The following is a 24302-nucleotide window of genomic DNA, read 5'->3' on the forward strand; positions in this document are numbered from 1 at the left end:
CACCATTTTACCCCATAGTCCTTTTAAATGCCTGTTTTGTGCCTTTCTCAGAATGCTGGCAATATTGATTGCTATTTACAAAACAAAGATGCAAAGGGTCCATGGCTTCTCAATCAAATCTGTTTAAGAAGTTCAAAACTAAAGTGTAGATGACTTGGATGTTCATGGTTATACTCCGTATGTTGAGGATACCATGATAACCAAAACTCTAAAGTATTTGGAAAATGAACATCATTTTGATGGCTGCTGTGGGCTCCAGTTAGAAAACAAATCATGGGAAAGTAATGGCTGCTGACCCCAGAGGACCAGAGTTCAAGGACATCTACTGTACCTGGGTCTCCATGAGTTCCACAGGCCTATGTATAAAAGGCTTGTTCCCCAGACTGACATCACTAGGAGGGCAGAGGGGGATGGTGTGAGGTCTACAGATAATTAGGAAGACTGTGTGTCCTCGTCTTTCTTTAGCTCCAGGCTGAGGTGCAGTGTCAGTCTCTCGTTTGTTCTCTCCACGATAAGCCTTGCCTCCAGCAATGAAGCCGAGATCACAGATTCCACCCTCACCGCCTTTCCCTCGTAGGCTAATTATCCCACATATTGGGTCCATCGAGGGAGGCTGACTCACAGAACCCGGATGAGACGTGTCCGAGCAGACCGGGTGCTGGTGAGTCAGATCTTCCTGGAGCACGAGGCTCCTAGACCGTGGCATCTCTAAAGTCCTCTCGTGTCTTTGGTCGCATTACTGAAAAGTATCACTCTATGTTCTTAACTTGGCTTTTCTAAGTATTTCTAGAAAAAAATTGCTAAGTACTAACATACCCTTAAGACTTATTTAGGAAAAGACCCTTTCAGGGGAAAATTTTTTTTAAAAAAATTATGGACTGTATGTTTTTGTTGGGGATGAGTGTGTATAGAAATCGCAATAATTTTTTAAAAAAAGATTAAAGATCACTGCTAGTTAGGGATTGGGAACTATTTTCCGTAATTATGAACATGAAAGGCTTTACTACAGGTTGAAGTATTTTGGTTAATTTCAGAAGATTAACACATTCTTCCTGCTCAGAGACAAATGTCTGCTCAGCAGACATTTCTGGACTTTAGAGGCTACTTGTTTGTTTATTTGAGTTCTAGGTGGTTGGTTGTGAGCACGTGGGTGCTGGGAACCAAACATGGGTGCCCTGCAAGAGCAGACAGTGCTCTTAACCACTGAGCCATCTCTCCAGCCCTGAGGCAAAAGTTCCAAAGCTAAGGCCGCACAGAGATCTTGCTGTCACCAAATCAAACATTCATTCCATCCATACAACTGTGGAATTCACCTTGAGAAGGGGCCTTGTTGGTGTTTCTCCAATATCATTTGATGATGTCAGCACCACTGAAAAGGCCTCTTCCTTGCTTTTAATTACTCTACACTCCTGACTGCTGCATGAGTTATAAGCCAATTCTAGATAAAAATGCAAAATGAAATCAGTTCTCTTAAAACAGGGTTTGGGGGTAGGGAGGTCCTTAATAGAAAAGTTACCTGTTTCTACTCAGACAGATCTGTTGCACCTAAGAAAATAAATAATTTTTTTCTCTTTTTCTTAAAATATTCTTGTATGTATCAGAGTATATTACCAGCCAACCAGGTTTTTAGCTCTGAATCTACTATACTCTACGTGGTTACTTCCATGTATAGACGAGGATTCTTAAAGAAACTTTTAAGTGAATATTTAAATATAATTGCAGTATTTCTTCAAGTCCCATAAAAGTCATATGTGATTGGCTATAGTCAGAAAAGGGCTGTTCCTTTTATTGTCTCACCCATTCGGTCATTCATCTGAGCATGGCTTTTGTTCTGCTAGGACAGGCTAGGAAGGAGACAGGGTGTGGTGACAAACTGGGGGTTTGGGTCTGTTTTATTTGAATTTGAGACCATCTCAATGCAGCAAAGTGTCACATTCTCTTGCTACAGCTCTGCTTTACAGAGAGACTGCTAGGTCACAGACGAGTGTCAGTCCCCCAGAATGCCCCAGATCTTGATTCCATGACTCCCAACCCCATGACTCTCTGCTCTTTTCTTCAATTCCTGGACGTGTTTGTGCTGTGAATCGCATGCAGACAGGGCCAGCTTGGAGGGTCTGCTTCACTAATTGGAACACAGTGCACAGTCAGCCCTGTCAGGGGCCCAAGAGCCAGGCCTGGCTGCACGAGCGCTCCTTAATGTGCTGAATATCACAAAGACTTAATTCTACATCGAAAGGTTAAAAAGAAAGGAGGGGGAAAGGGCAGAGAGGAAGGAATAAAGATGAGGTCTGAGGAGAATGGTTTATTCAGCTAATGAACTTTTGCTTTGGGTAACGAGGGAGAATTTTGCTGAGGGAAGACTGGTTGCTGGATGTGACTTCTTCCTGCTCCCCTTTGCCTCTTTGAACAGGAAGGGAGTTAAGAACCCTGAGCTATTCGGAAGAGGAAAACGCAAAAATGCGTCTTCAAAAGGAAAAATAAAAACTCCCACTTTGGCTCCTCCTTCCAGCTTTGAGGAGTGGAGGTGTCTGGCTGATTGGTTTGGGCAGCCATGACTTCATATAAGAACAGTGATGACCACATTCAGCCTGGTCAATTGCTGATGGCTTCCCAAGGAGTTTTGCACCCCCTCTGCCAACAGCATCCAGGCTCAGAAGCCTGACTGGTTAGTTAGTATGTGGAGAGCTGTCTTGAGTGGAGTGTGTGGCAGCCTGGATGGCTTGCCGGAAAGAAGGGACGTTAATGAGACACGTAACGAAAGCACGTTGGCTTCTTCTATCTTTGTTCGTCCGTCATCTCTGCCTGTTCATTCTGCCTGTGGGCATTTCTAAACTTGCTTTACGTAGCAGCAGGGCACTGAAAAACAGGGCGGCATTCACAAGAAACCCGTGCGAGCATATAAAACACACTCATCGTGAAGTGCCTGGTGACAAATCCATATGCCTGTCAGAGACAAGAAGATCCTAAGTATGAGGGCCAGCAAGCTGCCTTAGGAGGGGAATCTGAGTTGCCAGCTATGTATAAATTATTTCTTCCGCTTCTTATAGCAGAACTATGAAAGTTTTAAAAACTGCGCGGTGACTCTCTAACTTCCCGGTTTTGATTTATGCTCATGTAGACTGTAAAACGGAGTCAGCATTTTATCTTTTTTCTTGAGAACTAAATAATGCATTCATGCATCAGGTAGGTAAATCTGATTCTGTTTTCCTCCAGTGGCACACATGTGGTTTTTGTTGCCCAAATATTTAAGGGTCTGCATGGGAAAAGAGGAGGTTTTTATCCTCTCTACCTTTTAAAAGTAAACTCTAGTATCACTGTGACACACCATAAACCTGGTAACTAAGGCCCTCAGGACCATGTGGTTGTCTCTAGTCATCTACACTGTGCCACGTGTTGCCCTAGACCCTGGGATACATGGATAAGCCTGATGATTACACCAGCTCTCCTGGGTGTTATTTGAGGATGTGACCTTTATCTAAATCCTAAAGCCTTCTCTGATTATCTCCCCCGGACAATCCCAGCTCTCTGACTCCCAGTGTAGAGCTTTAGTTCACACTCCATTTAGCAGCCTCGCTGCTGTCTCTCTGTGCTCAGTACTCCGCCTTTGTTTGCTATCCCAAAATGTTTTCTTCCATTTGAATTCCTCCTGTCCCCATAGATGCCCCCATATGACACAGAAGGGAACCTCTGATGGGCGAATTGCCTTTGCTCTGAGAGGCTCACAGTGTTAACATGTTGGAAACGCATTTAAGGTTCCAGATATGTGCAGATATGTGCATACACAAATTTTCTTTTTCCTCAACGTTGTTTTTCCCTCCACTATCCAGTGAAGCAATGTTGTGATGGGCAAACCCAGAGGGATGTGCACCTATCCATGTCCATCGGTCTATAATCTGCTGGTCTCCAAAAATTCAAAATTGTTTCTTTCACTTAGGTCTTTCATTCCACCAACTCAGTCATGCTATTTTCCCAGATGTTTCCACCATCCATAACTATTACAAAAAAAAAAAAAAAGCCCAGCACAAGTTAAAGCAGGCCAAGTTGGCCTGCCCCTGGGGATGAGGAATGTGGTCTCCACCAAATGCACTGGCCATCTGCTCCATCCAGGTGAGGGAAAGGAGCCACTAGACTCATCCAAGGGATGCTTTGAATTCTCTTCTTAAAAAAAAAGGACCACACTTGGCCCATGAATTTTACACAAGCCCCTGTGGCTTCACAAAGACATTGATTTGGCCTCATTTCGGTGAATTATTTATGTTTTTAAATAAGTTACCATGCTAATTTTCTCTCCGTTTAATTACCTTCAATCTTCCTGATACTCTCAGGAGTCTAAATGCCAATGGGTATGGAGACCTTAACCACTAATATGCATTTAAGTTGTTAGGCAGAGATAAAACTGATAACTGGCAGTATTATCCCTTCTACCAAAGTTTTATATGCAAGATGTTTTAACATAAGTAGTCAGATGGCGACCAAAGCAACAAGAATTTGAGCATTATATCTAACACTCATTAGTGTGAATCGGAAATAGGGTGAGTAGGTGACCCTAAAGAATTCCTGGAAGACCCATCTAGCCATACCCAGCAGGAGAGCCTGGTTGGCCAGCTCATCTTCCAGTCACAACCCACCATGAGGATTCCTTCAGTTGTAGCTCAGTGTGGTGTCAACGGCTTTGTGGAAAATGACAAGATCAGTCCCCAGGTTAAGCTGCCAATGGTGTGACTAAAGTCCGATAGATACTGGCATATTCCCACAAAAGAATGCCGTGAAACCATGAAAATAAGCCAATAATAACCATACTTGGCACTGTGGGTCATCAGCACACACATATTTGAGTGAAATAAGCCACAATAGAAGAGCAGAAGAGGAGCAGGTTTCTGCTCCACTTCTGTGAGAACAAAGAGAGTAAGAGTTACCCTGGGGAAGGGGTCCTGATTCCGAAGGAACAGAAGGATGGCTGCTGGGCACTGGTCACAGTATATTTTTTAAATCTGAGTAAAGGTCACACGTACCATCTGACTTACAGACACCCTGAGCCCTGCCCTTATGGGCAAACATGACAGCATGCACGCTAGATCGAAATCGCTAATACAAATACAAACACATGTTCACTTACTAACCAGAGCGATAGCAGACACCTCATTTGAAATACACTTGCTTTGAAAAATATAGCTCTTGCTTGAAGTTTCCACAGAAGCATCATTTATGAGTAGTCTCATTTATTTTCCTACTTTAAAGGCAGGATATTTTCCTGAGAAAGTGGCTCTGTGGTTACATTTTATAGTTATTTGGCTACAGAGTTTCTGAAGACTTGGCATAAAATGGTTCTCAATAGAAGGATGCTCAATTGATGTAAAATGATTAACAAGTGCTAGTTTTTTATTTTTCTGCATAAGCTATTACCCATCTTCCCATAGTTAGCATTTCTTCCTTTTTTCCGGAGTCCATGGGATTTTGCTTCACTTAGAGGTACATACAGAATCACTTGATAGTATGTGTAACTTTGTAAACTTCTGGGGCAAGGCTTCCTCACTGATCCTGTGTTGCAGGTGGTCCACAGGAGGACACAGCTGACACAGTGTGTACAGATGCTACACTCTCTGGCTTCCCACTCCCTCTATGCAACATCTTACAATTTGTATAACTTTGTGTAAGTTTGTGTTTGTTCTTAAGTTATCTTTTCTCTATCAATGGGGACAGTGTGGCACCAGCCTCAGGGTTGTTTTAATGGTAAAATGAATTAAGGAATCAAGGTCTAAGGACAGGTATTGGCACACAGAATAAATGCTCAACAATTCCTACTTTTTAATCATCACTGAGTGTTGTTGGGAGTCCCAAAAGGAAAAGAAAAGAAATAATAATGTGGCAGATCCAGAAGTAGCCATCAATCCAAAACAGTGCACATAACATAGGATTGAGCAAGCGAGATGGTTCAAGGGGCGAATGCACCTGTCCCATTGTAAAAGGCAGTTCTTCTGGCATCATTGGGCTGAACTTCAGTCACCACCCACATCAGACTAGAGCCCAGCTGGGAAGCATAGTTTCCGTATGCATCTTTGAAGACTAAATTGAATTTCATGTCTGCTATCTTTTGAGTAAAACGAGAGTCATTGGAACATAGACCTGCACTCAGACCACGTACCAAGTCCCAACCCTGGTGGTCACAGTATCTTCACAGACATCTAAGCTCTCTGCTCTGCACTCACTCAGAGTTGCACAGTGGATGCAGGATGTCACTGAACCCTAGAGATGCCATCTGGGGACTGAAGTCCATAATTCATGCCTGAATGCTGTTTCAAGAATTGTTTCCAAGGGTACACCCTCCACAGGTCACTAGGATGTCTCTAGATTCCTTACACGTGTTGTAGAACACCACCTTCAGATTCTAGTCAATGCATACATATTGAGCTTTAAAAAATTATCTTGCAAGGCCTCATACTTCATATTCCATTTTTGCAACTATAAAAATTTGCAGGGTAACAGAGGTTGAAATAACAGCAGTAGACTATGTGCTACTACAGTAGGATGTGGCTTTCTGATAGAATTCTTCCTACCTGTGGTTGAAATTGTGTTTTAGTTTAAAAAAAAAAACAAAATAACTATTCAACACAGGCTATAATCAGACGACTCACATACATGTATCCTTCTGCCATATCATAGACAGTAAATTCAACCCTCCACTTAAGTCTCTTGGCAGAGACACTACCTGGGATGGTTCTCACTATGACGGCTTAATATGTAATTTCCCATCTCGTAGAATGTTGACTGAAAAGCAGCCATTGGCCGGAGACATCAGGAGGTTGTACATATATGCCATTGTGTTTCTTTCCCTGTAAAGATCGATGAGTCACAGTTGATTTCCTGATTTTAACAGCGCTCAGAAAAGGAAGTGTTGAATTGTTTTCCACAGACTTTGCTGTGGAAAGCCTGTTGAAGACTGAGAGTGATGGATCGTGTCAGTGGGGGTTCCTTTGGGTGGTTTTGTAGAGAAGTTTCCTGGTTAGATTCTGTTGCAAGGAACAGACCCTTCCTAAGATGTGGGGAATATCTATTGTAAGCCAGATTGACTAATGGGTCTGGCGGGGTGGGGTCCTGGAAGATTCTTCTCTGTCTAGATGATCTTTTGTTAATTTTGTATCCTTGTTGATTGGATGGAGAGAAAGAGGTGCTATTTCCATGAAATAATATCGGATGTAAATGGATTTCTTTTTAAAGGTATCATACGAAATGATGGGTTGCACTGTTTTTTTTTGTTTTGTTTTGTTTTTTTTAGTCCTTTGCTCTAACTCGATTCCCCTCACCCCCTGCCCTCTCCCATGCCCCTTTCATCCACCTTTGGCCTGCTCCCTTCTCCCCTAATATGCCCTCCTTTGCTTTCATGTCAAATGCATGTGTTCCATCACACACACACACACACACACACACACACACACACACACCCCTTAAGATCACCTCTCTCCCCTTATGATCTGCTCTCTCGTTCCTGAATTGCTATTTGAAGTATCAAGTATCGTTTTAGATCCTAGACAGAGGGCTCCTGTCTAACTTCTGATATTGTTTTCAAGTTCAGTGGTGAGGTTACAAAAGAATATGGGAGACCACCCCACTTGTGTGGGGAGTGGGTGGAGGGCTTGCTGTCTTAGCCTCCCAGTTTTCACCATGGCAATCGGAATAGAATTTTCAGTCCTCTGTGTTCCGCGTCTTTTTTAAGAGAGCTTGCATAATACTGCAGGGACAAAGCAGTTGCCTCCTGAAAGCCAAATGAATGAATAAATTTGGCCTCTGGATTTTTGAGCTGTGGTGAAAGAGGTTTTGTTCTTGACTCTTTTACATCCCCACCCTCCCTTAAATCACAGTTAGAACACTTTTCCTCTTTCTTCAGATGATGTCCTTGTTATCCAAAATGTGACATGTACCCCAGACAGAAAATTCTTACACATAAATATTATTCATATAATTTACTACCTGAGCACAACTTGTAGGGGCTACCCAGTCTTTTAAGAATTTTTAGTTTAAATTAAAACTTTCTTTTTTAATACATCATGGGCATTTTGTGCCAAGAAAGACCTAGCACAGGATTATTGAATAACACAGCACAGCCTGTGGAATCTGGCTGAATATCTCTAAATGTTATTGAGTTATTCTTTTTCTGGAACTGGGTGAAACTGGAAGGAGCCTATTCTAGAACAAATTATTTTGAATTAATTTCTCTCCCCCTTTACCCACACTATCTCTGTTATAATAACCAAGTAGCAATTTTAAATCCTGTTACCCCAATAAGTTTTACTTAAATAATTTAACAGTTACTGTAGGAAACGGAGAGTCGCCACTGTGAGCTGTTAGTGTGCATGGTGGATGTGAGGCACAGCAGTCAGCAAGTCCAGCTCGGCCCAAGGATGTGCAGGGTCCCTAGAGATACGAGACCTTCATTGTGTCATAGGGCATTTCAATTTGAGCTACTCTGAAGTAGCTGCTTTCCCACCACGTACAATGACCAGCGTGTTCTTCCTTCCATGTCATGATGGCTCTTTATAAGACATTCTGCTTGCCTTAAATAGAAGTACAAGGGGAAATTTCTCTTCTCCTTATATGTCACCAGCTTAGCCAGTTTAAAGTACAGACCTCTTGATCATTTCAATTATTTTAAAAGTTTCTCTAAATGGGGGCCAGAGAGATGGCATCATGGTTCCCAGTACCCATATGCTAGTTTACAACCGGGGAGTGGGTGCTAGGAATTGAACCTGGGACCCCTGTAAGAGCAGCAAGTGCATTTAACCATCGAGCCATCTCTCCAGCTTTCCCTCCCCCTTTTCCGAGAAAAGGGGGGAAAAACGTATATTGTATGTTTGGTGAAAATAGAAGAAAACACCATACCCAAAATAGAATGTCCAGATTGTGAGGAGATGAATTATTGATTAGTGTTTTAGTTTCCTGTAATGAGAGCGGGATGTCTCTAGATATTTATAATTGGCTGTGTGCACGCAGCAGTCTTGGAAGGTCTGTGCAAAGATCGAATGAAATGTGCTTAATTAAAGTGATTATACCAGGAACTTTGTGACACTGTTTTTAATTTGAAAGTGAAAGGATATCTTCATTACTATAGAATATTCCCTACCTTCTAGCTCCACATTCTAGGGCACGGCTTCTGTCTGCTTTAGCACACATCGCTACTAATGCCTAATAAGTTGGACCACCAAGAAACTGTCAGAAACAAAATGGCAATTGTAATTTATGTACTCAAGCCATTAATGTGTCCATCAAGTGCGTGGCTATTTCTTGACATCACTGAACTCTTTATCCAAATGTTTGTGGTGTTTCCATGGATATGTGTCTACCGTTTATCCTTATGATCAGCGAGTAGCTGCTGCAGTCCACTTAGGCTCATGTGCTGTGGAGGGAGAGCACAGTGGAGTGCTCAGCGTTGTGGCTGTGTGTCCCAGACAGGTGCTAGCTGCCTGTAGTTCCCTCAAGAGAGAGGCCCCTTAGTTCTTCCCTAGGGGATATCTGATGCTAAGAATCCTGCTTTTTATTAGACAGCCATTAATTGTCCAATAAATAAATCAACCTTGTAATAAGTTCCTAAAGAAAAACTTGATCAGCCATGCATCGGGTTTTATTACAGATCATGGACCTAAAGGCACCCCATGCTATGTGTGTAGTTCCTTGGTGTTGTTAAGGTGAAGCGGCTTTTAATCAAACATTAGCGATGTGGTAGAGCTTGCTCTCGAGAGTTGATTACGCTTGCCTCCTATTTGTGCCTTGGGTCTTTTTCTCAGTTACAGGTGGATCCTTTCTTAGTTTGTTTTCCTCAGCAAATACCAAGTTTGTCCCGTTTTCTGAGCCGTGTAGCACCCGGTTCATTTAGCATGTCACCTGGAGGTTAAGAGAAATTAGTAAAGCTCTTTGTAGCTAAAAGTCTGCAGAATGGGAAATTGCTTGCTGTTGGTAAATGCCTCAGCCAGCCTCAGGGTGAACTTCACTCAGGGCCGTGGCCAGAACGAGGAGTTAGTGGAGGGACATGGCCAGGGAGCAGTAACACCTGCAAGAATCCTTTCTCAGGCATTGAGAGGTTAGGAAAGTCCTTGGCTGGTACACAGCAAAAGGGAGAGGGGGGCATCTGCGGGATCCAATTGTAATATGTGTGTACCCCAAATACACGCAAATAAATGCAATTGAGGCAGAGAAGAAAACCAGCTCAGAGCCTCATGTGGGCTGCAAAATTCTGCTACTGGTAGCAGGTTCGTCAGGCAGCCTGTGAAACACTAAAGTCTATGTTGACCCAATGACTCAGGTAAGAGTCACATGGCACTGGTGGCAATAGTGACAGGCACTTCTAATCTCTGAATTTACCTCTATGCTAAGATCCACAGCTGGTGTCCAGCCTCCTCTAGCAGACAACAACTCTGTCACTGGTCTGCACGACCACATTTATTTTTAAGGTGATTCATTTGCTTCCATAAGAGTATAAGAGTGAAGTCACAGTACTTAAGAAAAAGCATCCTATCTGGGCAAACACTTTTATAAAAATGAATCTCCATGACACCTTAGGTTTTAGAATCTCCACTGAGTGTTGTGATTAAATTTTAAGTGGGTGTCTGATGCTTTTATTCAGATACAAAATTTTTATTGAGTTAAAAAGATACTAGCTTATTTTGATGTGAGGACTGATCTGAGCCTCATTTAAATGCCTGCCCTTACCAATGGTACTGCTAAATCCCAGCCTTCGCAATAAGAACAGAGGTGGGGTTTTTTTTGTTTTGTTTTTTAATGTAAATGAGCCTATTGAAAAGTTTTCTATTATTCATTAATTTTAAACTTTAATTTGTTGTATTTATACAAATTACTCCTTTTTATAATAGGATTTGTTTGAATTGAAGCTATTGAGATGATTAGGAGATTAAACACTAAGTGGAAAACAGTTTAAATGTTTAAGGAATTGGGTAACATTTGAGCGTGCAGCCAGCTGTTGAACAAAGATCACCAAAAGGGAATTGTTAATACTTGCTAGGTTGCAAAAGAGGATACTAGCAATTTTATAAGTTAGAATGTGAAGCTTCATTTGAAAACAACTCTTAAAAAAAGTTTTCACTGTGCACAAAACCCCCATATCTCCATTCTTCTCGGGTACAATTCTTCCTCAGATGGGGCTTTGTTGGTTGAAAAGAAAAGGCATCCAACCAGACAGTCCTGGCTGGGAAAGGCCGGCCTGCTTTCGAACGCATAGAGGCTGAGCTGGATCAAGTGGAGAGAACGCAGTGTGAATCACTTATTGTGGCTCCATTCACCCAGTGACCACACAGTAATAAATCCATGTCAGTCACACCCACGAGGCTCCTTTAATGTCACCCATTGGCAAAAAAAATCAGACGGACAAATTTTTCCCTTTGCTTTAATAGTCTGAGGCCAGCCATTAAGTCAAATTTCTCCTATAGAATGGGGTTGCTACTGCCTTCCAGCAACTCGGGCTAATTCCTTGGTACCATTCCCACATGCCTTCGTTCACCCCGGAGCTCCCTAGTATTTATTCCCTCTGCCTCTGATGTGGCCTGGGAACGTTGCCTTAATTTGCTGCACCTGTTTGTGTTAGGAGACAGCTGTGCCCGGGAGCTTCCTTTGGACGGTTCTTGGTGTGTGCGCCTTTTTACATTGACAGCTATGCTCACAAGCCAGCCCTTGCCCTCAGTCTGGGTTCATGCCTGAAGCTTTCTACCCACGCCAGATGCAGGCCTGGGTGATAGGACAAAACAGCTCAGAAAATGTTTGCACGGGAGGGATTTGAGTGGAAGGTAAGCACCGGAAGAAATTGAACGTTTTCAAGTTCCTGAATCTGCCTCTCCAAGCAGTGCTTGGATGCAACAGGCTGGTCATTTAAACAGCATCTCAAATGCCTGATAGAAGCCAGACCAAGATGGCACTGCAAATCTGGGGCTATTCCTCTACGTGTGTAGGTGACTCTGCTTTGCTGACTCAGGGAAGCAAAAGGTCACGGGCTTAGGCAAATACTGCATAAAGTTCAGGAAGATTTACGAGAGTGAAATTAAATTTTGAGAGACAGGGGGCTGTTGATTCAATTAAGAATACTGGCTACTGCTGCATAGGACCAGAGTTCATTTTCCCAGCACCTACGTGGCAGCTCACAGCCCACCCTTCGTTCCAGTTCCAGATGATGCCCTCTTCTGGCTTCTGTGGGTGCAGGGAAACCTAAGTTAGAAGGAGTGACTTGTGAAGCCTTTACTGCAAAAATCGCAATGAAATTGGTACTCCTGGGCCTTATTGTACAATGGAATCAGGTTACCTTTTAAAGATTTTTACATTTATTCATTTATTCCTCTCTCTATCTTTCTCTCTCCCTCCCTTCCCCCCTCCCCCCACTCCCACCTCCAACTCTCAACCCCCCCTCTGTGTATATGTGTGGATATGTATGTATATCTTGTGTGTGTGTGCATGTGTGTGTATGTGTATGTGTATGTATGTATCTGTGTGTGATCCACACACATAATGTACCCCCACCCCCTTGTACATGTGTAGAAGTCAGAGACAGTTTAAAGGAGTCAGTTCTTTTCTACCTTGTGGTGTTTGTTTGCTTGTTTGTTTGTTTGCTTAGTCTCCCCCCCCCCCCCCGGGGATCAAACTCCAGTTGTCAGGCTTCTTAGCAGTTATCTTTACCCACTGAGACATTTTATTGGCCCCCTAGGAAATCATTGGGAAAAAAACAGACCCTCAACGCTTGATTCCCATCTCTGGATGTTCTAATGGGATTTGCATGGAACAAGCCTTGGGCAGCGAGGGTTTCAGAAACTCAGGGACTTAGCACTACAGTGAAGTTTGGGAGCTGGGGCTGCAGCCTAAGGAGTGAATCAGGATTGTCGTGGTGAAGAATGCAGAAGGAAAGTGAGTCCCCTTGAAGTTGAAAGGATTACACCCAGGATGAAGGAAGGTTCCCTTGCATCAGAATAGAAAATGCAGCTGTACGCCACTGGCCTGGTCACCAGGTCGCAAAACATTCACATTTCAAACAAATTCTACCACATGCTTTTTGAATAGCAGCCTGCACCAAAACAAGCACAGACCAGTCCTTGCATTCTGTCTATCTGGTTCTGTAAAGGCATTGGCTGTCCATACTTGTAGGTATGGCAACCTTTCCTTGTAAGAGGTTCAGTTGAGGCAAAAGCAGCAGAATTCACCAGGCACGGGTCCAAGTCTTCTATTTGCCAATAAAAACCAGAAATCATCCCAAACCCTTGGCTGGCTGGGCCCAGATCCAACTGGGGATCAAGCACAAACACCATTTCTCTAAGAAGTATATAGGACACGGGTCTTGCTGGATGTTTTTACACCCTCAGACGATGGAGGGGGTATTTCTAAAAGTTTATTCATGCATGTATTTTTGCATTTCCTAAAAGCCCCCCAATGGGATCCTGGCTTTTGTAATTATCATGTAGTTAACAAAACATGACTTTCACCAATAAAACCTCATTGTTGATGTTGATTTGCTATTGGCCAAGTTTCTGCTCTCGATTGATATGTAGACAGAGAAGAGCTCACTGCAGCTACTCCAGAGTGTGTTTTTGGCCTGCGACCTTCATAGTGTGATAGCTTGAGGACTATGGGCAAGAAAGTTTAGACCAACTGGCCCGTGCACAGTGTCACATAGGTTATTCTGAAGGTATTCAAATACCAGACTTTGTATCAAGGAAGAAATGGGTATCCGTGAGCTTAGCCAGATTTGAAAGGAGAGGAGGTTAACATTCTTGTGTGATGGAGACGCACTCCTCCTGTCTCTCTAAGAAGACTAGATAAGGACATGGGGGAGGGGAGAGGGACTGCGTGGCTGTCCTTTGGTAAGCTTGGACAATGCCCTCATTGTCCGGCTCTCTGGTGACTCACATTGCCATCTGAGAAGAGCTGCTCCTGCCGTTTCTCACATAAAGCATTGATTGCTAGTTTCCCTCCTTGTTCAGTACCTGGAGATCTAAACACTGGTCTGAAAATTCTCGATGTGGTTATTAAATTATCTCGCCATGTCTCTGGGCCTTTGTATATCTTGCTGGGGGATTCCTTCCTGGGGCCTTTGGCTCACTGCTTTTCATTCCTGAGGTCCCATCTTTGATGAAGAGAAAATCAAAGTGAGGATTTGCTTGCTGTGGGAGTCACAGCCCTCACCTCTGCGGGCTGTGAGCTGCTTTCTCACAGCCGGTTCAAAAGACAAGGCAGGGATTTTTTGAGATCCGTGTTTTATTTCTTTTTGATATTGAAGCTTTGGGTACTGGCGACCCCTATACAGAGCTCTGTCTCGGTAGCAGAGATGTTTTCCAGGTGCCTTCTCTGGTCTCAAGTAGGCCTCTGCTTTTGTTGCCAAAGGATCCCTATGCCTCCTTGCAGATCAGTTTTGAGGTCGTGGGGTTTTTGTTGTTTTTCATGAGTCAGCATTTTCAAGCTCCTTTGCATTGCAGTCAAGCTAATCCTGGTGCTTATCAGTTTTGTCAATAGAATCTTGTGGGCTACACGGGACATTTAAAATTCTCCAGCTGCTCTATTAAAAAAAAAAGCAAAGGGGAAAATGTAACTAAGTTTAATAACATTTGGTAACCCAATATATTAAAAAGGTCACTTTAACCTATAGTTAATATTTAAAAGATTTAAGTTTGTATTTATATTCTTTTTCCATATCTCCTCCCAATCCTGAATGGTGGCATCCTTCAAAAATAACAGTACCAGATTGGTTTCAGTGGATATAAAGCACATAACTCTAACATCTTAAATTTCATACTCTCACTATTTGGACTAATTATTCATCTAACCAAAATGATATGAAAATGAAAAGTAGACCAGTGGCTTCACACAGTGGCCATCTCAGCGAGCCAGGAAGATGCAAGGACAGCCAAGCAGTAAAGTGATGGAAGGAGAAGACTCTGCATATGACGCACCAAAGCTTCCAGGCCTGGACAAGGCTCAGCACAGAAGTCCCCAGGAGAAAGCTCAGCCTGTAACGAACTGAAGCTCACAGATCTTTACCTAGTTAACTTTCTGTTTCAGCATCAATCCGCTCACGGTGACCTCAGGGAGCAGATACAGATGGAACCTGGCCCCTCCACACGCTTATTCAATCCAACCCAAAGGGACAGTGAAGCCATCTTGGTCTCTCATTCGTACCATCATGAAACTGGAGTGTGGGTTGTAGAATGCACGGCTGGGCAAACAAGTAGTGCTTGCCTCCCTCCTGTCTAGCCTCTACTCTTGTTTCCTGTGAGAGGCTCAGGTAAGCAGTTCTGCAGGCTGCCTGCACATGTCCAAAAGCCCAAGCAAATGGTGTACATTTAAAGTAGGGGAAGGGCTCTCCAAAATTCCAGCTACCCGCATGAGTTTTTGATAACAGTTTACAATGACTTTTTCACTCCTCCCAGCTTCGTCTTTTTACTAATAATCACTTTCTTCTTGTAGTAAATGCTAATTAAGTCATTAGTCTTGTTGTTATCAAGCCCAATGCTTAACCAAACAAATGAAACTTAATTCTCCTCTGGTGCCTTCACGTCATTTTGATGATAAACAAATGTATGCATACATATCTGTATGTATGTATGTGTGTATGTATGTATGCATGCATGTGTGCATGTATGTATTATGTATGTATGTGTGCACAGGATGGCTTCACATAATCCATAAAATGGTTAGTTGTAGATGTGACTGCAAATAGCAAAATAAACCAGACTGAGTGTTAAGGTCCTTTGGTTTACAAAAACTTCTTTGTGCTGAAATTTTGAAAGGCCATTGCTGAAATTCTTATAGTTTCTACGTAACCACAGGTTTTACATTTTTGTGAGTTCTGGCACCCATTGTTGGATCTGGGGAGAGTAGGCTGGCCACAGACACAGTAGATGGCTCTAAAAACAATGGGCTGGAGGCAAATACCACTTGTTTGCACCACCATTCATACGAGATCTCACTTGTCAGCTTTACAATGTCACCAAGCAGTGGAAGAGAACTTCTCTAGCATGCCTGAGGTCCCTGGCTTGACCCCCACTTATCACCACTACCACCACCACAACAAATAAAAAGTGTTTTCCCGTATTAGGAGGTGTTGGCACTTGGTAAAGGCAATCACTAAAAAGTGTTTTTAGGAGGGCAAACCAGCGCTATCAAGGTTTCCAAGCCTGGTGAGATGTGCCAGCCATAGGCATCTCAAAGGCAAGCCAACAAACATGACAGTGCTTCTTCTTGCTCTGCCTGTGGCAGATGAGCCCTAAGCCTGGGGTAAGGAGAAGCACCCTTGGTAAAGGTAAAGGTCCTTACTGCTCAATAGATGCGAGGAAGAGCCTCCACGCTCAGATCCAGAGCACTAATTTTCCAGCATCATTGGGTTGGGACCAGAGTCCTCTTTTCCACTTCTTTACTACTGGCTCCATTAACACAGTTCTCAGAGGGCACACCAATGACATGTGACCGGAAGGCAGACGATAGAGTAGATATATATGATATATAGTATATATCCTATACATAAAATAAAACATATATAATATAGAACATAGAATATTCTATATATCATATATTATATACATACATATGAAGTGTCTGCTGAGATACTGAGAGTCCTCTTCTATCTTTAAAATCACGTTTATGCCATTTCAAAGTAAATGGGGCCTTTCTGAAGAAACCCCAATGTCCCCAAGAGGAATCAATGGAGACAATCTCTTCTGTCAACAAGGAGCTCCCAGGAGCAGTTCAGTGGAAATGTTAATAGAATACCAATATCACAAATGTAGATGTGTAGTGAGACGGGAAAAACTCAACAATCGTGAAAACGAGAAGAGAGAGGAGGGCAGCCAATGGCCAAACCTTGAGGTGCCAGCCGCAAGAGGGATGGATCACCTTACTCCCCTCCGCCATGGATGGCTTGCAAGGAGTAATTAAGTAAGAGTCTGTAAATTTCTTGAAGCTCTTCGGAGAAAAGAGCTGTTTAAATATAAATTATGACTGCCCAGTGTCCATCTCACGTCAGGCATGCATGGTTAGCTGTGTCTCGCATGAATTATGCTGCCTCCAGCTTGTCAAGGTGAACATCACAGCTCGACCTTCCTTCCATCTTTGACCTGGTAGTGAGGAGATTTACGCCGCCGCCGCTGTGCGGCTTCCGAGGACAGGCCCACCCCTTTGAGCTGTGTTTAGAGAAACATCCCTTGCTGCAGATGTTTGCTTTAAGGTGGGTGGGGATGGAGGTGCAGGACAAGGAGTCAGCTTAGAAAATGATGTTCCCTTCTTTAAAAAAGAAAACCTGTCAATTCACGGTGTATTGACGTTTCGCCTAAGGGAAGAACTGCATCAAGCAATGGGAGAAAAATGTGTCTTCAAGTAACTGTTTAAGTTTCTTAAGGCTTTTATAAGGCAGGATTACCAACTGTGTGGCCAAAAACAATGGAAATGAATTTTCTCAAAGTCTCAAAGCCTGGACAAAAGAAAGGTGCCGGAAGAGACACATGCCTCTGGGGAGTCTAGAAACAAGCTTGTTCTTGCTTCCTCCACGGGTATGACTCTAAGCTAACTCCACTTTCTGCAGTCATCTCTCTGTCTCTCTGTCGCTCTCTGTCTCTCTCTGTCTCTCTCTTTGTCTCTCTCTGTCTCTCTCTGTCTCTCTCTCTCTCTCTCTTTGTCTCTCTCTGTCTCTCTCTCTCTCTCTGTGTCTGTCTTATCACATACACAACTCAGGTACTAAGGGCCCATCTTCCTCCAGACATCTTAGCAAATGACACCTACAGCACCTATTTCCTTCATCCACACATCCAGGACTCCCTGCTCAGTCCAACCAATGAGTGTTCTTCAGACACCATCCCCATGGGACAGCACCAGGTCACAGATCTCTGTGCTTGTTGCTCTTGGCTCCTTTCTCTAGGTGAGGAGAGAAACACGAGTTTCGAGTGGAGGACTGAACCCAGGGCCTCATGCCTTTCAGTCAAGGACTCTACCATTGAATCCTTGATCTTTCACCCCTTGATCTCCACCTTCTACATTCGCACAGGGCTAGAAAAAATGGAGTTCCCAACCATCCTGTTTGCTGGGTGGCAGGCAAACTAGCTCCTCTTCAGTAGAACCCCACTGGAGATCTTTGCCACGTTTGCCCCATGATGATTTAGGAGCACTGCCCAAGATCCTGAGGGGGAAAAAATGCAAACTCACTTATCAATCACTGGGAGGCAGGAAGAAAGAATGTTTCATTCATATTCTTAGACGCTGGAGGAGGAGGGTCTGGGAAGGAGTCCACAGAAGACCCCCGGGGAGAGTTCTACAATAACTCCTTAAAACGAGGCTTTAAATGGTCTCAGCTGATCCATATTTTTAGAAAATTGTTTTGATGCAGCCTGCTTGTCTGTGCTAACACGGCCAGAAACAGGAATGAGAGGGAGAGAAACACACAGCTGTGATCTCTCTCTCTCTCTCTCTCTCTCTCTCTCTCTCTCTCTCTCTCTCTCTCTCTTTCTCTCTCTCTCCCTCTCTCTCTCTCTCTCTCTCTCTCTCTCTCTCTCTCTCTCTCTCTCTCTCTCTCTCTCTTTCTCTTTATGCCTCCCATGAAGCTTGGTGTAGTACACATCTCGATTGTCAGCCTTTGATTAGCAGCTGCTGGGGTCTACTAAGAGGAAGGCATATTTCTCTCAGGCGCTGTCCTCCAGTCCTGTGTAAGCCAGGGATGTACCACTGAGGACAGTTCTACTGGAGAGAGCCTAGGCTGAGCCTCCTCACTACAGCTGGGAGAATGCTCTCTTTGCAACCTTGAAGTGGGGGGGGGGGGTTGGCTGGCTAGCTGCAGGAGGAAGTCTAGGTCTTCTATAGGGTGACCATGTTGTGACTCTAAGCCTCTTTAAATACTATGTGGCCTGTACCAATCTTCTCAGGTACTCGTGTCTTTTCTCTGTGACATTGTGGCATTACAAAAGCACAAGCCCTGAGCGGAAAACATGAGCTCATATTGCTCCAGATGTTTCTGTTGTTGCTGCTCTTTTTTGTTTGGATTTTTACTTTCTGTGACCCAAGGCTGCCATTTAATCTCCTCAAGATGCAGCTTAGCTTCCTTCTGCTAACACCAAGCGACGTACGTACAGAAAAATGGCTGTGGTGCTCATATGCAAAGGAGGCACAGGGTGACCCCCAGAATATCTCACTGGGGTATCACATTTCACATTTTGGGGAAAATATTTTTATATATCAAAAAGAAAAAGATTTTCTATAGCATAAGATAGAAATTTCCACCATGATTTTCTAATAGATATAAGAAAAATAAATGGCCCATACTCTTTTTCTTTAGGAGTATTTTGAGGGCAATTGTTTTTTAAAAAAAGCCATTATGTCATTTTGAGGATTCCTTTTAGCTCTTGCATTGGGGAATTCAACCCCCAAACCGTGTCTTTTATTAGTTCTACCGTGAACCCCCAAAATTTATATGTTGTAGTTCTAATTCTCAATATCTTAGCAAGGGTCCCCATTTAGACATAAGCTCATAAAATGGTGACTTTTTTTTAAAACGTGAAGGCAGTAAGTTGAGCCCTAAACCATCTGATGCTTTTGCAAGAGGAAATGTAGGTCTGTGCAGGCAGAAAGCCATGAGAGGACACACCAAGGCTGTGCCACAGAGACAGGCCCGGAAGATCCAAGCCTGCCATTTTCATCTCCAACATTTGTGTCTAGAATTATAATAAAATAAACTTCTGTTGTTGAAGTAATTCAGTCTGTAGTCGTTTGTTATAGTCATTTTAATCGACACTATGGTGTCCCTGGGCCTAAGTGGCAGCCATCTTTTCTGGTCCAGAATGAATGAGTTCTGCAAACGTTGCCAACCCTGTCCCCCATCTCTACCATTTGGCCGCAGTTCTCCTGTACTCCTTTGATTCCTAACTTGCCCTGTTTCATTATGTGGCCTCCCAGTCTGGGACTGATTCCCTTCACCCAAGAAGTGAGCATGGTAAAACCCTCTCATTCTCCAGAGGACACTGTCCACTCTTTCTTGCCAAAAATGAATTGAGGTGATTCTTAATATATGCTTTATATTGTGATCGTTAGTAGATAGGACCCATTCAACCTTGAGCTGGGACAAACTGACATTAGTTCCTTCCTTTTTGATATATGCATATGTTATATGTGATTAGACTATATTCATAAGATATATTACACAGGCAATAATCTGAATAACAGATATAGACTCAAGGTTCAAAATATATATCATATATATTTATATATGTATGTAAATATATCTTATGGATAAATATATATTATATATGTATATGTATCCATAAGATATATTTATATATCATATATCCATAAGATATATTTATATGTCATGGTTTAAATCTTAAGTCTGTATCAGACTTAAGTCTGTATTCAGGTTTTCCCTGAGTAAAAGTCATATTTAGATATTTAGATCTTTAGGCTATTGGTTCTGGGCCTAGAGAGATGGCTCAGCCACTAAGAGCACTGGCTGCTCTTGTCAACCTAAGTTCAGTTCCCAGGACCCATGCTGCAGCTCACGACCACCTGTAACTCCCATTCCAGGGGATCTGCCACCCTCTTCCTGCCTCCACAATATTCCCGTGGGTGAAAACTCTTTTATGTAAAATAAAAAGAAATATTTTTAAAAGAATGATCCCAATTGTATCTCCTACCCATTCTTCAAGAGCAGAACTTAGTCTTTTCAAAGTTTGTTCCTCGTATTTGAGTGTGCTACTTAGGGTAATACCTTTCAAATTGTGAGTAACTTCACCATAGCTGCCTGTCCCTGGATTTAAAAAATACACTTCTGTTCCCCACTGTGATCTACTTGGAAGACATGCTAATATGTACGTGAACATATAATATATGCTTTATATTCAAATGTATAAAAATCACTGAAGACAATATGTTAGGTGAGAAAAATTCAGTTAAAGTTTTAAAAATCGGACCCGGTGGAAACAAAATTCTCAAACAACTTTCAAGACCCACTTGTGACTGATTGCGAAATCACAGATGGGAGGTAGAGAGCTGGAGTTATCCTTGGCATTTCAGGAGTGGGAGAGAACAGAAAGGAGAACCATTATAGAGGACCTGAAAGAAACTTCTTCCCAGTCGCTGTCTGTCAGCTATTCCAGATGGCAGAGCGGTGGTGCTTCAGTGGAATTTACAGTATTTTTAAAGGACTTGAGGAAAACAGATGGGATTCTTACTCTGAAGTCCCATGAAGTAGAAAGAAGGAATCTCTCAATCTCTCTCTCTCTCTCTCTCTCTCTCTCTCTCTCTCTCTCTCTCTCTCTCTCTCTCTCTCTCGTGTTTGTGTGTGCATGAGCTTAAAGTCTTTGATTGTGTAGCCCATCCATGTACCTGATAATGCTTCTCATCAATAATGTTATGAGGTGCTCAGATCTTCTAATACTTCGCTGGTGAAAGGGCAGTTTACAAGTAAAGTTAATTTAAATTCAGTTGAAACCTGTTACAAACATATATATATATATATATATATATATATATATATATATATATATGCATCTGAGACTTTCCCCCTGCCTTTTAATTCTTTAATTAGAGGAGAAAATGAGCTGCTCATTTGGCACTTGCTGTATGAGTTCAGGTTGTTATTGAGGTCAGAGTTTCATTCTTCAGGCTCAACACTATGTCAAAATGGAAATAAGCCCCTGCAGTTGAATCCGACCACCCGACCCCCGACCCCGAGTGAGTGTCTCAGGGTGCTGGCATTCCTTTAGTAGATTCCTCTACTTCGGATCTCTGCTGTCCTCAGTAATTTCAGGCTGTTCGGATATCAGTACTAGGGAGAGGACGTTGGTAAAACACTGTGAGCCATGCACAGGCTCAGGGGCAGTCGCTGTCACTGAAGGTAAATGATCCTGGGAAGGAACATGCTCTCTTCCCTGGGTCCCCTCCCTGTGTGACTGTGCTAAGAGATGCCCCGTGCAGACATGATGACCACCAGCCACGGCACGTCTATTATGTGCTGTCATGACTTTACTTTGATGTCACACCAGCTCCAAGTTGTTCAGGTAACCTTATTCACCATAGCACCAACAGAATTCTGAGGCTCCAGGAATCAACAGGCCTAAGCCAGATCCTGACCCTCACACCCCAATGCCAAGTGCCCTCCTGTCCCCTTCGTGCTCAGGACTTCATTTGTGGTGAAATCTGGCTATCCTCCTCCTTCATTCATTCTGAGGAATAATTGAGGAAGTAATCATGCTCTTCTCTCCGCAGCTACATAAGGTTCAATCTAGGTCTGCTTCTCTCTGGTGCACATTCCCGCATCTCTTTTCTTCCCACAGAACTTAGTTATTCAAATCCCTCTGGTTCCCAGGCCGGCCGGCCCTTCCCAGAGATCACCAGTCCTTGGATCCTCTGTGTATTATCAAGACCAGGTACATGGGGTGTTCTGCTTAGAATCAGCACTTCTAGGTCTTTCGCCTATCTCCATTTAAACAGGACACAACTCCCAAATCTGCCCCAGTTCTTGCAAGAGGCACTGTGACAAGAACCTGTTCTCCAGAGACAGGCTATGCACAGGACTGGCCCTTGATCTCACCACTGAGGTCCCTGGTGTCAGTTAGCCCAGGGATCCTGGGAAGATTCACGATGAGCACATCAGACATGAATGAGATAGATGGCTTCCCACGCTCAGAGTGAGGGCTCGGTGAAGGAAACTGAACTGGTTGTTTATCAGGAATCAAAGCAAAGATCTGGATGCCTGGCAGGCTGGGAGGTAGCTGGGGAGAGCATTTGATTTCAGGATGCTAAGTTGTGCTGTCTGTGAGACCAGATACATGGTGTTATCTGCCCTTGAATCCCAGCATTTTGCGAACCTGTCCTATAAAGCAATGTACGCAGAGGGTAGAGTATCTCCCTGTCATATAACCAACTGTTCTACAAAGAAATGTTTCTAGTATTCCTTCCACTTTCGTACAATATCCTCAGTCAGGATGTTATCTACGTGTTTTATCTAACCCTCACGCTGACTCTGTAAGATGTAATGGCAAATCCATTTTTACAAAGAAACTTCTGGAGCTCAAGAGTAAGACTTGCTAAGCCAGTATCTAATAAGCGGCAGACCAAATATTTGAATGCAAGGTTGCCAGACTCCAAAGCCCTCACCCCAACAGTTTTCCACTGGAAAATTTTTCTGCGGCTGGGCGCGCACACTTACTGGAGTGTTGTTGGAACCAATGCGGCATTTTCCAAGCAAGGAGAGAATGAGCCAGAGTTTGCAGTGTGCTTAAGAGTTCAGCTTTTTGTTTTTGTTTAATTTCTGAAAGGATATTGTTGGAGCCTAGCCCTGTTTTTTTTTTTTTTTACTTGCATATTTAATCATGATGGTTGTTTGAGGTTTTTTTTTTTTAATCATTTTAAGAATAATTTATTTTGCACAGAGCCACACAGGGATCCTTAAGGGAGAAGACTTGTACTTAAAAGTGAGCTCCACTGTCACCCTGGGCTCTCTGAAGTGTCTTGTGAACTCCCATTGGTATTTCTGGGTCAGCGAGCCAAGGCAAGATGTTTCTATTTTAACGTGCAGGAGAGTCATTTGGGAACTGTGAAAGGATTAGAAATGCCCTTTCTTGAGATTTGTGCATAAATCATTTTCCAAAGTTGATGGGTCCCAGTTTCAGTGCCTTCTGGGCCAAAGGATAGAGAATAATGTATGGATAATGGCAAACTCTTTGCATACAGCAAGAGGGCAATGGATGAGAGATGGCAAGAATTATATTAGATGACGCTCATACTGACTGCAACAAATAACTCTTCCCCCTCCAATCCTCCAAAAGGCTGGCTTTCCAGATCCTTAGAGAAATAGGGAAACGGGTGGGTAGGCGATAAGCAAATGGATAAACAAGTTCTAAAGACCTGCCAATCCTAGATCCACTATGGTAAGTGATCAGATGTTGGCTGTGCATTTCTACCAACTCTTCTAAGAGTTGAAACTTTGTAAACTCATGTTAGACTCAAGATGTAGCAATTCCTAGCCACAGAGCTGTGGTTGGCTCTAGAAAATGTATCTACTGTGAAGACATGAACAAGCAGTAATATATCTTTGCTGTTGATGAGATTATATTATTCCTTGTGTGTGGCAAGGACTTCCCCCTAATGAATAAAGATTTCAGGGGACCAATCACTTGGCGAGGTGTAGGTGGGGCTTCCAGGTTGGAGGAGGGTAAAAAGATGGAGAAAAGGGACTTGAGGCTTTTTGGATGGGGAGAGAGCTTGGGGTTGAAGATATAATGAACTAGAGGCGCCCCCCCCCCCGTTAGATGGCAGATCCTCCAGAATCTGCCACCGAAGGATTTAATTTG

The 24302-nt window shown here is 43.1% G+C and overlaps 1 protein-coding gene and 1 long non-coding RNA gene across 4 annotated transcripts in view; both read left to right on the plus strand.

Moving 5' to 3' along the window:
* Positions 1-24302, plus strand: part of Lhfpl6 (LHFPL tetraspan subfamily member 6) — a 197931-nt gene that overhangs the window by 134013 nt on the left and 39616 nt on the right. The gene's annotated exons all lie outside the window — the stretch shown is intronic.
* LOC120100819 (uncharacterized) overlaps positions 1-24302 on the plus strand; it is a 105013-nt gene that overhangs the window by 76857 nt on the left and 3854 nt on the right. For 2 of the 3 annotated variants that reach the window (XR_010064281.1, XR_010064282.1), the window contains exon 1: positions 1-22376. This exon is cut by the window's left edge and continues 76857 nt beyond it. This is a non-coding gene — a long non-coding RNA (uncharacterized LOC120100819). Of the gene's footprint in view, positions 23880-24302 lie in introns of all 3 variants that reach the window. The other variant, XR_005500954.2, reaches the window with a different exon arrangement.

Source organism: Rattus norvegicus, chromosome 2, assembly GCF_036323735.1.
Source record: "Rattus norvegicus strain BN/NHsdMcwi chromosome 2, GRCr8, whole genome shotgun sequence".
Taxonomy (NCBI): domain Eukaryota; kingdom Metazoa; phylum Chordata; class Mammalia; order Rodentia; family Muridae; genus Rattus; species Rattus norvegicus.